General features: G+C 36.5%; 1 protein-coding gene across 1 annotated transcript in view; it reads left to right on the top strand.

The window, feature by feature from the left end:
- RAD51B (RAD51 paralog B) overlaps window positions 1–12,804 on the top strand; it is a 607,502-nt gene that overhangs the window by 229,480 nt on the left and 365,218 nt on the right. The gene's annotated exons all lie outside the window — the stretch shown is intronic.

The raw sequence follows: 12,804 nt of genomic DNA, 5'->3' as shown, positions 1-12,804 counted from the left end.
TGCCTGGTCTGTCCTCCTTCTGTCTTTGTTTTAGAGAATACAAACTCATGCAGTCACAGTTTTCAGAAGGGCTGAGAGGTAACCTCCTTCAGTATGACAATAGTGCTGTTTATGTTGGAGACAAATCCCAGAAACTCATGGTAACGACATACACAGAGTAAGAGAGTATATCCGGGAGGTTTTTATTTGGCATTTTTACTGCTAACAATCTACAGAAGTTTTAGTATTTAGTGCCAGGTCAGGCTTAAGGGGCAGTTTCTATTTCTGTGTGATTGTGAAAGGTACAAAAAATCAGCAAAAGGATTATATAATAGATAATAGACAATGAAGATTCTGGCTTCTATAGAAACTTACAAAGATATGGGGGAAGGCAAACAGGTGCTTCTATTTTGTTGTTGTTGTTTTAATTAAAGGAGCTCAAGAAGCTCGGTGTATTTTTTGCTTCTTTGAGCAAGGCCTTTGTTTGCAGAAGTCTTGGAAACCCAGCCCCTTCCCCAGACCTATATATACTTTTGTGACAGATTAAAAAGACAGGTAAACTGAGAAACAAAGAATTTAGAAGATAGGCATTGGGTCACATGGTGCGACCAACACAAAGTCTGAGTCTTAAAACTTAGTTATCTAATCTCCCCTCTCCACTGCATACTCTACTAGCAGTCATTCAGTAAAGTACCTTTCAACACTGTAGAGTCTTGCTATAAACACAGTGGCTTTGGAACAAGGTTATCTCTAGACTGTTGACATCATGTCTCTGCTCACATACCAATTGGGTGAATATTGGCCCACATGATTCTTTTAAGTGGATTACAAGGAATCCATGATAGATTTCCTTCACTTCTGATGAAACCAGGAACTTTGCCTCTCCAGTGTCTTAGTGAGATACCGTTATTTGTGTATTACTCAGGGTGCAGGTAAGGGCTGTTAGCTCTCTGAATTCTTAGGCATTCAACTGTGAAAATCAAATCAGTCATTTTACTGACTTGTGCAGAAGTTAGCTACATTTGTAATAAGGTCTAGTAGGAAATAGTAATATCTTTAAAATTATGCAAGTAACAAAATAGCAGAGCTTCCTAGTCCTAAGAGTTATGCATAGCTCTGGCAGTTAACTAACTTTGGACAAGTTACCTAATTAACTGAGTTTGTTTCCTGAACTCTAAAACAGAGATAAATGCTCTTCAGGTAAATGCTCTTCTAAGTTGCTTCAAGCTCTTAAGTTCTCTAATTACTGTGTTATAGTCATACACTGATAATGAAAAAAAAATTAGCTATGTGCGTAATTATATTTTGCAGTAAAGAAGATGGTTTATATTTGTTAATGGTAGACTTGAAATTTCTTTTGTGTGTGTATGGTTGGTTATACTTGGCCAGTGAATGCAAAATTTCAGGTTGTTAATAAGAAACAGTTAACGGTTTCTTCTAAGGAACATGGCTATGGGTTTGTGGGTAAGAGAGGAAGAATTTTTTATTCATTTTATACTTCTGTTTGCTTTTATTTTTTTACCAAGTCCATGCATGGTTTAAGTTGTTTTAATTTGGCCTTATTATTTTTCAAAGAGCAAACGGGAGACTTTAGAATATTTAGTGACTGTATACTAGAATGATAGTATCTGGAACTTAATTTCTGACTCCAAATAATTTATTTAACCTGAAAGTATTATTTGAAATTATAAGTAAATTTTTTGCTTTTATTAAAGGTCTTTTAAATCCTATGAATGAGAGCAACTACTTTTGTTTGATGAAACAAAGCAGCCCTTTAAAAGCATAGAAGCAAGAGTTTAACAATATTAATGATAGTATTATATAGCTTCTACTTGTTGATCCTCTGAAGATCTTTATTCTTTATCCTTTCTGTAACAGTTTCTGGAATTATCTTCCTTTGATTTGCAGCTATGCAAATGAAATAGAGGTGGGAAAAAACTGTTTTTCAAATCAATTAGTAAAGATGAATGCCAAGCTTCGAGTGTCTCACAGTCATATTGCCATGTTTTAAATGCAAAACAGTAGCTCTTTCTTAATCTTCTTAAAAGATAAAACTACACTACTACGGTATTGTAAAGTAATTAGCCTCCAACTAATAAAAATAAATGGAAAAAAAAAAGAAGAAAAAAACTACAGGAAATGAAAAGTCTGTTCAAACATTAGAAGCCATTTTTAGAGGCTGCATATGGCAACTGGACTTGAATTTTGGTTTGAACATTGGTTTTTGTTCTCTTTTCCTATTTTTACAGATACTTCTATGAAGTTTTGAGAAACCATAAGAACCGAGAAACTAGGGGTTTCTAGTCTGGCATGTATATGGGGTTCCTTTTCTTTTTATCTTTTCTACTTTTTGTTTTTTTGAAAAAATGAACTTTACAGAAAATAAGAGCCTAAGGAACATTTCATTCTATTTTTGAAAAATTGGAGTATCTTCTTAGCACTGTTAATTCATTTATATTATTATAATCAATATAATATAGACATTGTGGGGTTTTTATTTTCAATTGTTCTATCAAACCTTGAACATTTCCCCCTATCTGGATCAATGTTTTCTAGCCTTACCCAGATTCAATAGGAGCAAGTACAGTGGTCCCTTAATATCTGAGGGAGATTGGTTGCAGGACCCCCATGCCTGCTCAGTAACTCAGTTGTATCTGACTCTTTGGGACCCCACAGACTGTAGCACACAGGCTTCTCTGTCTGTGGCATTCTCCAGTCAAGAATACTGGAAGGAGTTTTCATTTCCTACTCCAGGGGATCTTCCCGATCCAGTGATCGAACTTGAGTTTCTCGTGGTTCTTGCATTGACAGGAGGACTGGATACAGAAATCCAAGGATAATCAAGTCCCTCATATAACATGGCATAATACTTGCATATAACCTTTACACATCAGCCCATATACTTTGAATTATCACCAGATTGCTTATAATACCTAATACAATGTAAAAGCTATTATATAGTTGAAAATACAAATTCAAATTTTGCTTTTTGGAAATTTTTGGACTGTTTTCGAATATTTTTGATGGCCAATCAGTTAAATCCAAGGATGTGAAACTTCTGATACCAAATCTACTTATGTGGAGAACCTGTCTTATTTGATTCCAGTCTGCATTCTGCTGCATTCTACTGCCTCACGATAATCAGTACTATTTCCTTCATTAAAGATGTTTATAAACATTTAGCACTGGTTTGAACATGCTTGATTATGGACATAGTTATTTCTTTTTAACCTTGGTGCTTCAAGACTAGAAGAGACACTCAAACCTAATACTTTAAGCATCAAAAAGGGTGCAACACTTAGAAATAAATTTTACCAAAAAAATAGAAGATTTTTACATTGAAAACTACAAAACATTGCTGAAAGAAATTAAAGCAGCCTAAACAGTGGAAAGATATCTCATGTTTATGGATTAGAAGACTCAGTATTAAGATGAAAATATTCCCCAAGCTGATCTACAAATTCAATACAATCTCTATCACCACTTCAACTGATCCTAAATTCATTTTGCCTCAGAATAGCCAAAATAATTTTAAAAAGAAAAACAGAGTTGGCGGACTCAACGTTTCCAACTTCAGATTTAACTGCAAAGCTACAGTAATCCAGATAATGTGAAGCTGGCATAGGGTAGAAAAACAGATCAATGGATTAGAATTAAGAGTTCAGAAAATAGATTAGTGGTTGCTAGGGAAGAAAAAAGAAAGAAAAAATGGGTACCAACTACTAATGAGTTTTTTGGGGGGTAATGAAAATGTTTTGGGCTTATATTTTGCTGATGGTGAAATACTGTCTGACTATACTAAAAAACACTGATTTGTAAAAGAGTAAATTTTATAGTGTGTGAGTTATTTCTCAGTGAAACTGTTACATGTATCTGGTTTTGGGAGTTTGGATTAAATTTGGATTATCTGTTTGTATCTGGTTATTTCAGTCAGAGTACAGTGTAATGTAGACTTTTATTACCATGAGGATCTTTAATCTTCTTTGTCTGTCTGTCTGTCACCTTACTTTACACTGGCTAGCCTTATTAGGTATAGGCAAAAACTGATACAATATGATGCCATTTTGTTTATACTTTCTTCTTGATTCCTTTTTTAAAAACCTTAATGTTATATTTTCAAACCAAAAGTGGCATATTGTTGTAATTATATAACTTGGATTATGTGTTTATTTTCAGGAGCACAGATTTGATTTAGAAATTGCTTTTCCTTCATTCTTCCTTATTCATTGCACTTGATGGCCACCTACTTTAAATGCTCCCTGGCCAGAGCACATGAGTCTTGGTGGGTCAGTGTAGAAGTGATTCATGATTTGATAAAATGCAGGCAGGTGGAATATGACTTTTATAATGTGGCTGTGAGCCCAGCTTATGCTATGGATTTGTACGCGTCTCTTTCGTAAACATGGAGTTGAAGTAGGTTTTATTTCTTGAATGTTCTAGCATAGTGCTGGTGAGAAGTGTGAGTGTCCTACCCAGAGCATTCTATAACAGGAAGCAAAGTTTGCTGAGAGAAATAGGGAGCTTGGTAGAAAGAGAAGATAAAAATCTTTGCTGGGGGACAGTTCTTTTCCATTGATATTCCCAATGCATTTCCCCAGGGTGTGCGCTGGAGGATCCTGTCCTGTAGTTGGTAGATAATATTTCCTCTTATGTAGGGTGACTGGATAAAGAAACCAGTTATTTGGGGCCTGGAGTATAGACAGCAAGGAGCCATGGTTCTGAATGTGGTGTCTGGCCCAGGCATACTTGCTGGTGATGGTAATATAAGCTGGGCGGGGAAAGAGTGGGCAGCAGTATTTGATAACACAAGCCCTGGCATCACCAATTTTATTTCTGGTCTTCCCTTTTAAAATAGATTATGTTTTAGCCTCTTGTCAAATTGCATTCTGAGTATCCCTGTAACTGTTGCCTGCCTTGCAATGTCATTGACAAAGGTGAAGAGAATTCTGTAAATGCAGTTGCCAGCCACATTTGAATTGTTAATTTTAATCAACTCTTTCATACATTGGTCCTGCCCACCAGCAACTTGTCCTTTATGCTTTTCAGTCTTTCTGCCCAATTCAAATGACAGCAACCTCCAAATTCAGCACTCTTAATCCCTAACCTTATAGTTGTTACTTTCAGTGGTACCATGGGCAGTTGGCTTGTTTGTTCACTCGAATTTCTGGAGAAATAGCATGGTTTCATGCCAGAAATGGACTTCCTTAGTGGCTCAGATGATAAAGAATCTGGCTGCAGTGCAGGATACCCAGGTTTGATCCCTGGGTTGGGAAGATCCCCCGGAGAAGGGAATGGCAACTCATTCCAGTATTCTTGTCTGGAAAATCCCATGGACAGACCATGGGGTCACAAAGAGTCAGACACAACTGAACGACTAACACTTTAACTCTTTCATGCCAGAAATGCATTTTAATTATTACACCATCTTGGAATTAACTGGAATCTTGAGATAACATCCACTCTCTTCTACCTAGTGGAATGCTTTAACTAAAACCATCCTAAGAAATAAACAATCTTAATTTAAAGAAAACCTTAATTTTAAAAGAGATAACTCATTCTAAGGTTTATGGGTTTCTACAGTCAGGGAAATTGTGTTTTAATTTTTTTTTAATTGATTTCCTTAAGCAAAGTTAATTCAGTTTTCTCACTTATTTTTCCTTATTATCATATCAGGTAGATTTTTAAAAATATATTCACTCTCAATCTGAAGCATGTCATTTTTCTGTACTTTAAACATTTCTCTCCAAAACAGGGGGGAAAAGTCTCTTGGACAAGTAGCTTCCTAGTCACCCTTGAATTGTATCTCCCTTGAGTTCACATTATACTTGAATTGAACATAGATGTTTGGCTTTACTACCCAGAGATATGCTGACATTTAAGTATTATTAATAGTTTGAAGTCTCTGAAGTCCAAATTCTATTGAAGTTCATAACTAGACATATGCCATTTCCGAGAACCATCGCATTCAGGAGCTACTGAGAAATCAGGGCAAGTTTAGTGTGTCTTCTGTGAAAGGTGGGAGTTTAAGGTGGGAGAACTGTGCGCAAGGGGGCAGCAGGCCTATTCTTTGAGGTTTCCTGTTGTATTCAAGATGCTGACGGGTTAGGAACTCAAGAGAATTCGTGCCATGGACACAAGGGGGCTGGATAGAAGTGGAGGATGAAGAGATTCTTAACTATGCTGAAAAAAATGGGGAACTGTTCACAGTATCCTGTAATCCCCTCTTCTTTCCATTATTACTTTGGTAAGTGGACAAAACTGAATCTCCTTTCTCACCTCTGCCTCAAGGTTGCTAACCTGCATTGGATGGAAGGGAATCAGGGAAAGAGCAGAGCTGCATTACTTACTTTAATTTCTATTTTTAGGACTTTGGATGCTGAAGTCTTAATGATGGTCAGTTTAGGTTTTCATAATAAAAGTAGGACTAATAATTATTACCATTTATTGAATATAGGAATTGTGCTAAGCACTTTAACTATATTATTGCTTTATTTATTTAATCTATACAGCTCTGTAATATAAGCATTTCTCTATAAGTTAATGAATGTAAAGCACTTAGAATAGTGCCTGAAATATAGTAAGAACTCAATAAAATGTTATTGTCAGTACCCATTTTGAAGATAAGAGAATTATCTTAGAATAGCATTGGTAGAATTTGAATCCATGGCTGTTAAACTCTGAAGTTCATGCTTTAAACTATTATGCAATATTGTGTCCCTTTCCTTCAATAACTAAACTTCCTTTACAAAAGTATTTCCTCATCTTCTCTGTGATATCCATTCTAGGATAATACTTATTTTTTAAGTTCTACATTCCTACCTGTTCCAGTTTGTGAGTCCTAAATCCCTTTTTTCTCCCCACTGCACTTATCCCTGGGGAAGTTCATTCTTCAAATTATCAAGGTCTGGGCCAGATTTGTTTAGTGAGAATGTAGAATTCTTCTTACAAGATTTTAAAAGAACAAGTAAGATAATTACATGAAAGGATCTGTTTAGGCTCTTTTGCATTGTAGGGGGTGGACCAAATAACCTTTGGATCACTTCCACTTGTATAATTCACCATTTCGGCAGGACAGCAACATTTCAGGCCAAAGTTCAACTTTTTTTTATTATTAAATTCTTTTATCGTCACCAGGAAACTAGAGAAAATGAATTCTTCACAGTATGCTTGTGCATGCAACTTGAAACGGTTTGCACACTAAATGAAATTAAATGAAAGACAGCTGTTTGGGAAAGAGCTGTCAGAAACTGATTGGGTTCTATTAGGGAAGAATAGAGGCTAGGAATAAGTTTTCAGAAACAGGATATCAGTGGTTTAAAAAGCAAGCAAATTTACATACACAAAAGCTCTCATGTGGTTGTGCTGTTGCATGTCTTTTCAGTTCATTCATCTTAAATTATTATTTGCTCTTGGTGAGGAGGTGTCTGCTTTCAAGGCTGCTTTTCACATATCAAGTGTACAGCAGTTCTTTCTGAGAAGTAAATACAGCATAACCCCACTACAATGCCGTTCTGAGTACTTTGGTTTTGGTTAAACTGCAAATCTGGTAATGGTCACCAAACCACTTCCTTTGCCCAGTACCTCTGTGTTCCTACCAAAATGCGAAAGGGGAAGGACCACCTAGGCTTGGTTGCCAGAGGTGCCACCAGGGTCTCCTAAAATGGCTGACAGCAAGAAGGGAGCAATTACATCCCGTCACAGACTCAAAGCAGATGGTCTCCTATGGTGATAAGAGCTATGATGTTATTAAGCCTTTGATCTGTGATTTTGCTTTGTACTTTCAAAGCATTCAAGTTGTGTTACCTGTGTGATGCTGCTCTCTGCCCTGCAAGACCTCATTGCTCATTGTTTGGGTATTTGTCCTTGTATCTTACCCTAAAACCCTGCTACTGCTGACAAGCTTCACTCTACTGTCCTCCAACCCTCCTGCTAGATGATAGCTCTTAGTGGGGTCTCTGCTGGGCCCTCACAGCAGCGGATACAGTGCTACATGTGAAACTACCTTTAAAGGAATTAAAGTATTCCTTTAAAGGAATAAAAATATCCTCACATTACAACTCCTATATTCTTCATTTCTCCTACAAAATAAGTAGGGGTAGGCACCAGTTTAGAGGCACCAGCAAAGTTAGCCATCTTTCCAAAGACATTTCCTGAAGCAGATGTCATTATTGAAAGTAAGCCATGAGCTTACCAGTGATTTTGTTGGTGAGAATATTTGCTTCTTAGTTCTGAAACTGCTTATGTTAATTCCTCTGAATGCTTTCTTCCTTCTTCTCCTGGTTAAGCTCTAGAGCAGATCCCAAAAACATTGCTCTTTTTTTCTTAAACTTTTTATTTTGTATTGGCATATAACCAATTAACAAACCATGTTGTGATAGCTTCAGGAGAACAGCAAAGGGGGGACTCAGCCATACATATATGTGTATCTATTCTCCCCCAAACTCCCCTCCCATCCATGCTGCTACGTAACATTGAGCAGAGTTCCATGTGCTATACAGTAGGTCCTTGTATATAGCAGTGTGTATATGTACATCCCAAACTCCCTAAGTATCCCTTCCCCCTCATCTTTCCCCCTGGAAACCATAAGCTTGTTTTCTAGGTCTGTGAATCTGTTTCTGTTTTGTAAGTAAGTTCATTTGTATTGTTTCTTTTTACATTCCACGTATAAGGGATGTCATATGATATTTATCCTCCTCTGATTTACTTCACTCAGTTTGACACTCTCCAGGTCCATCCATATTGCTGCAAATGGTATTATTTTGTTCTTTTTAATAGCTGAGTAATATTCCATTGTATATATGTACCACATCTTTATCCATTCCTCTGTTGATGGACATTTAGGTTGCTTCCATGTCTTGGGTAGTGTAAATAGCACTGTAATGAAATTTGGGGTGCATGCATCCTTTCAGATCATGTTTTTCTCTGGATATATGCCCAGGGGTGGGATTGCAGTGCCATGTGGTGGCTCTATTTTTAGTTTTTTAAGGAAATTCCATACTGTTCTCCATAGTGGCTGTACTAATTTACATTCCCACCAACAGAATAAGAGGGTTCCCTATCCTCTAAATCTTCTCTAGCATTTTTTTGTTTGTGGATTTTTTTTTTTTTTTTTTAATGATAGCCATTCTGGCTTGTGTGAGGTGATAGCTCATTATCATTTTGATTTGCATTCCTCTAATAATTAGCGATGTTGAGCATCATTTCATGTGTCTATTGGCCATCTATATGTCTTCTTTTGAGAAATTTTCATTTAGGTCTTCTGCCCATTTTTTAACTGGGTTATTTGTTTTGATGCTGTTAAACACCATGAGCTGTTTATAAATTTTGGAGACTAATCCCTTATCTGTCACATCATTTACAAATATTTTCTCCCAATCTATGGGTTGTCTTTTTGCTTTTATTGTTTTCTTTGCTGTGCAAAAACTTTTGAGTTTCAGTAGGTCCCATTTGTTTATTTTTGTTTTTATTTCCATTATTCTGGAAGATGGATCAAAAAATATATTGCTGCTATTTATGTTAGAGTGTCCTGCCTATATATTTCTCTAGGATTTTTATAATATCCAGTCTGACATTTAGGTCTTTAACCCATTTTGAGCTAACTTTTGTGTTTGGAGTTAAAGAATGATCTAATTTTATTCTTCACATGTAGCTGTCCAGTTTTCCCAGCATCACTTGTTGAAGAGACTGTCTTTCCAGCATTGTATAGTCTTACCTCCTTTGTCATTTATTAATTGACCATAGGTATATGGGCTTATTTCTGGGGTTTCATTCTGTTCCATTGATCTATAGTTCTATTTTTTGTGCCAGTCCCAGACTCTCTTAATGACTGTATCTTTGTAGTATAGTCTGAAGTCAGAGAGCCTGATTCCTCCAACTCCGTTTTTCTATCCCAAGATTGCTTTGGCTTTTCGAGGTCTTTTGTGTTTCCATATAGATTCTGAGATTTTTGTTGTTGTTGTTCTTTTTCTGTGAAAAATGCCATTGTTAATTTTATAGGGATTGCATTGAATTTATAGATTGCTTTGGTAAGTATAGTCATTATGACAAGATTGATTCTTCCTTTCCACAGACATGGTATATCTTTCCATCTGTTTATATCTTCTTTGATTTCTTTCATCAGCATCTTATAGTTTTCAGACTACAGATCTTTTGTCCATTAGGTAGGTTTATTCCTAGATATTTTATTCTTTTTGATGTGATGGTAAATGAAATTGCTTCTTGAATTTCTCTTTCTGATTTTTCAGTGTTAGTGTATAGTAATGCAACAGATTTCTGTGTATTAATTTTGTAACCTGCAACTCTACCAAATTCACTGATGAATTCTAGTAGTTTTCTGGTAGCATCTTTAGGATCTTCTATGTATAGTATCATGTCATCTGCAAAGTGACAGTTTAACTTCTTTTCCAATTTGGATTTCCTTTGCTTCTTTGTTTCTTTGATTGCTATAGCTAGGACTTCCAAAATTAAGTTGAATAAAAGTGGTAAGAGTGGACATCCTTGTCTTGTTCCTGATCTTAGAGGGAATGCTTTCAGCTTTTCATCATTGAGTATGATGCTAGCTGTTGGTTTATCATATATGGGCTTTCTTATATTGAGGTATGTACCTTCTATGCCCACTTTGTGTAGTTTTTTAAAATCACATATGGTTGCTGAATTTTGTCAGAAGTTTTTTCTGCGTCTATTGAGATGACCATATCATTTTTATTCTTCAATTTGTTGATGTGGTGTATTATATTGATTGATTTGCAGATATTGAAAAATCCTTGTGTTCCTGGGTTGAAGCCCAGTTGATCATGGTGTATGATCTTTTTACTGTATTGTTGGATATGAATTATTACAATTGGGTTGACCATTTTTGCTTCTATGTTCAGAAGTGATATTGGTCTGTAATGTTTGTGTGTGTGATATCTGTTGGATCATCAAAATATCTGTTGGATCATTGAAAAAGCAAGAGAGTTCCAGAAAAACATCTACTTCTGCTTTATTGACTACGCCAAAGTCTTTGACTGTGTGGATCACAATAAACTGTGGAAAATTCTTCAGGTGATGGGAATACCAGACCACCTCACCTACCTCCTGAGAAATCTGTATGCGTGTCAGATACAACAGTTAGAACTGGACATGGAGCAACAGACTGGTTCCAAATCAGGAAAGGAGTACATCAAGGCTGTATATATTGTCACCCTGCTTATTTAACTTATATGCAGAGTACATCATGAGAAATGCTGGGCTGGAGGAAGCACAAGCTGGAATCAAGATTGCTGGGAGAAATATCAATAACCTCAGATATGCAGATGACACCACACTTATGGCAGAAAGAAAAGAAGAATTAAAGAGCCTCTTAATTAAAGTGAAAGAGGCGAGTGAAAAAATTGGCTTAAAGCTCAACATTCAGAAAACTAAGGTCATAGCATCAGGTCCCATCCAGTAGATGGGGAAACAATGGAAAAAGTGACAGACGTTACTATTTTGGGCTCCAAAATCACTGCAAATGGTGACTGCAGCCATGAAATTAAAAGGCACTTGCTCCTTGGAAGAAAAGTTGTGACCAACCTAGACAGCATATTAAAAAGCAGAGATATTACTTTGCCAACAAAGGTCCACCTAGTCAAAGCTATGGTTTTTCCAGTAGTCATGTATGGATGTGAGAGTTGGACTATAAAGAAAGCTGAGTGCTGAAGAATTGATTGAATGGTTTTGTTAGAAAAGACTCCTGAGAGTCCCTTGGACAGCAAGGAGACCCAACCAGTCAATCCTAAATCCTAAAGGAAATCAGTCCTGAATATTCATTACAATGACTGATGCTAAAGTTCCAATACTTTCTACTTCTTACTTTCTCTGTATCACATAAATAATTAAATCATAAGTCTTGTCTCATTGTTACCTAGTTAGGGGAGATTAATTGTTTGTATCAGTTACCTTTTATAATCTTCAACAGTTTCCCATCAAATTCATCAGAAAACATTTCTTCAGCAACTGCTCTGTGCTAGATACTATGCTAAGATTGATGTCAGAAAATTTGGTGAACTATGTCTCTTGCTCTTGAGAGCTTATGGTCTGGTGAGCTGTGAGGAAAAGTGTTTTTCTGAGTGTTGATATAATAATTACATGTTGCTATGGTTGGAAGTGAGAAATAGATTTAAGGGACTAGATCTGATAGACAGAGTGCCTGATGAACTATTGGACAAAGGTTCGTGACATTTTACAGGAGACAGGGATCAAGACCATCCCCATGGAAAAGAAATGCAAAAAGGCAAAATGGTTGTCTGAGGAGGCCTTACAAATAGCTGTGAAAAGAAAAGAATCGAAAAGCAGAAGAGAAAAGGAAAGGTATTCCCATTTGGATGCAGAGCTCCAAAGAATAGCCAGGAGAGATAAGAAAGCCTTCCTCAGTGATCAATGCAAAGAAATAGAGGAAAACAACAGAATGGGAAAGACTAGAGATCTCTTCAAGAAAATTAGAGATACCAAGGCAACATTTCATGCAAAATGGGCTCAATAAAGGACAGAAATGGTATGGAGCTAACAGAAGCAGAAGATATTAAGAAGAGGTGGCAAGAATACACAGAAGAACTGTACAAAAAAGATCTTCATGACCCAGATAATCACAATGGTGTGATCACTCACCTAGAGCCAGACATCCTGGAATGTGAAGTCAAGTGGGCCTTAGTATGCATCACTACGAACAAAGCTAGTGGAGGTGATGGAATTCCAGTTGAGCTACTTCAAATCCTGAAAGATGATGCTGTGAAGGTGCTGCACTGAATATGCCAGCAAATTTAGAAAACTCAGCAGTGGCCACAGGACTGGAAAAGGTCAGTTTTC

This window comes from Cervus elaphus, chromosome 12, assembly GCF_910594005.1.
Source record: "Cervus elaphus chromosome 12, mCerEla1.1, whole genome shotgun sequence".
Classification (NCBI taxonomy): Eukaryota; Metazoa; Chordata; class Mammalia; order Artiodactyla; family Cervidae; genus Cervus; species Cervus elaphus.
This window is presented reverse-complemented; position numbering and strand designations above follow the sequence as displayed.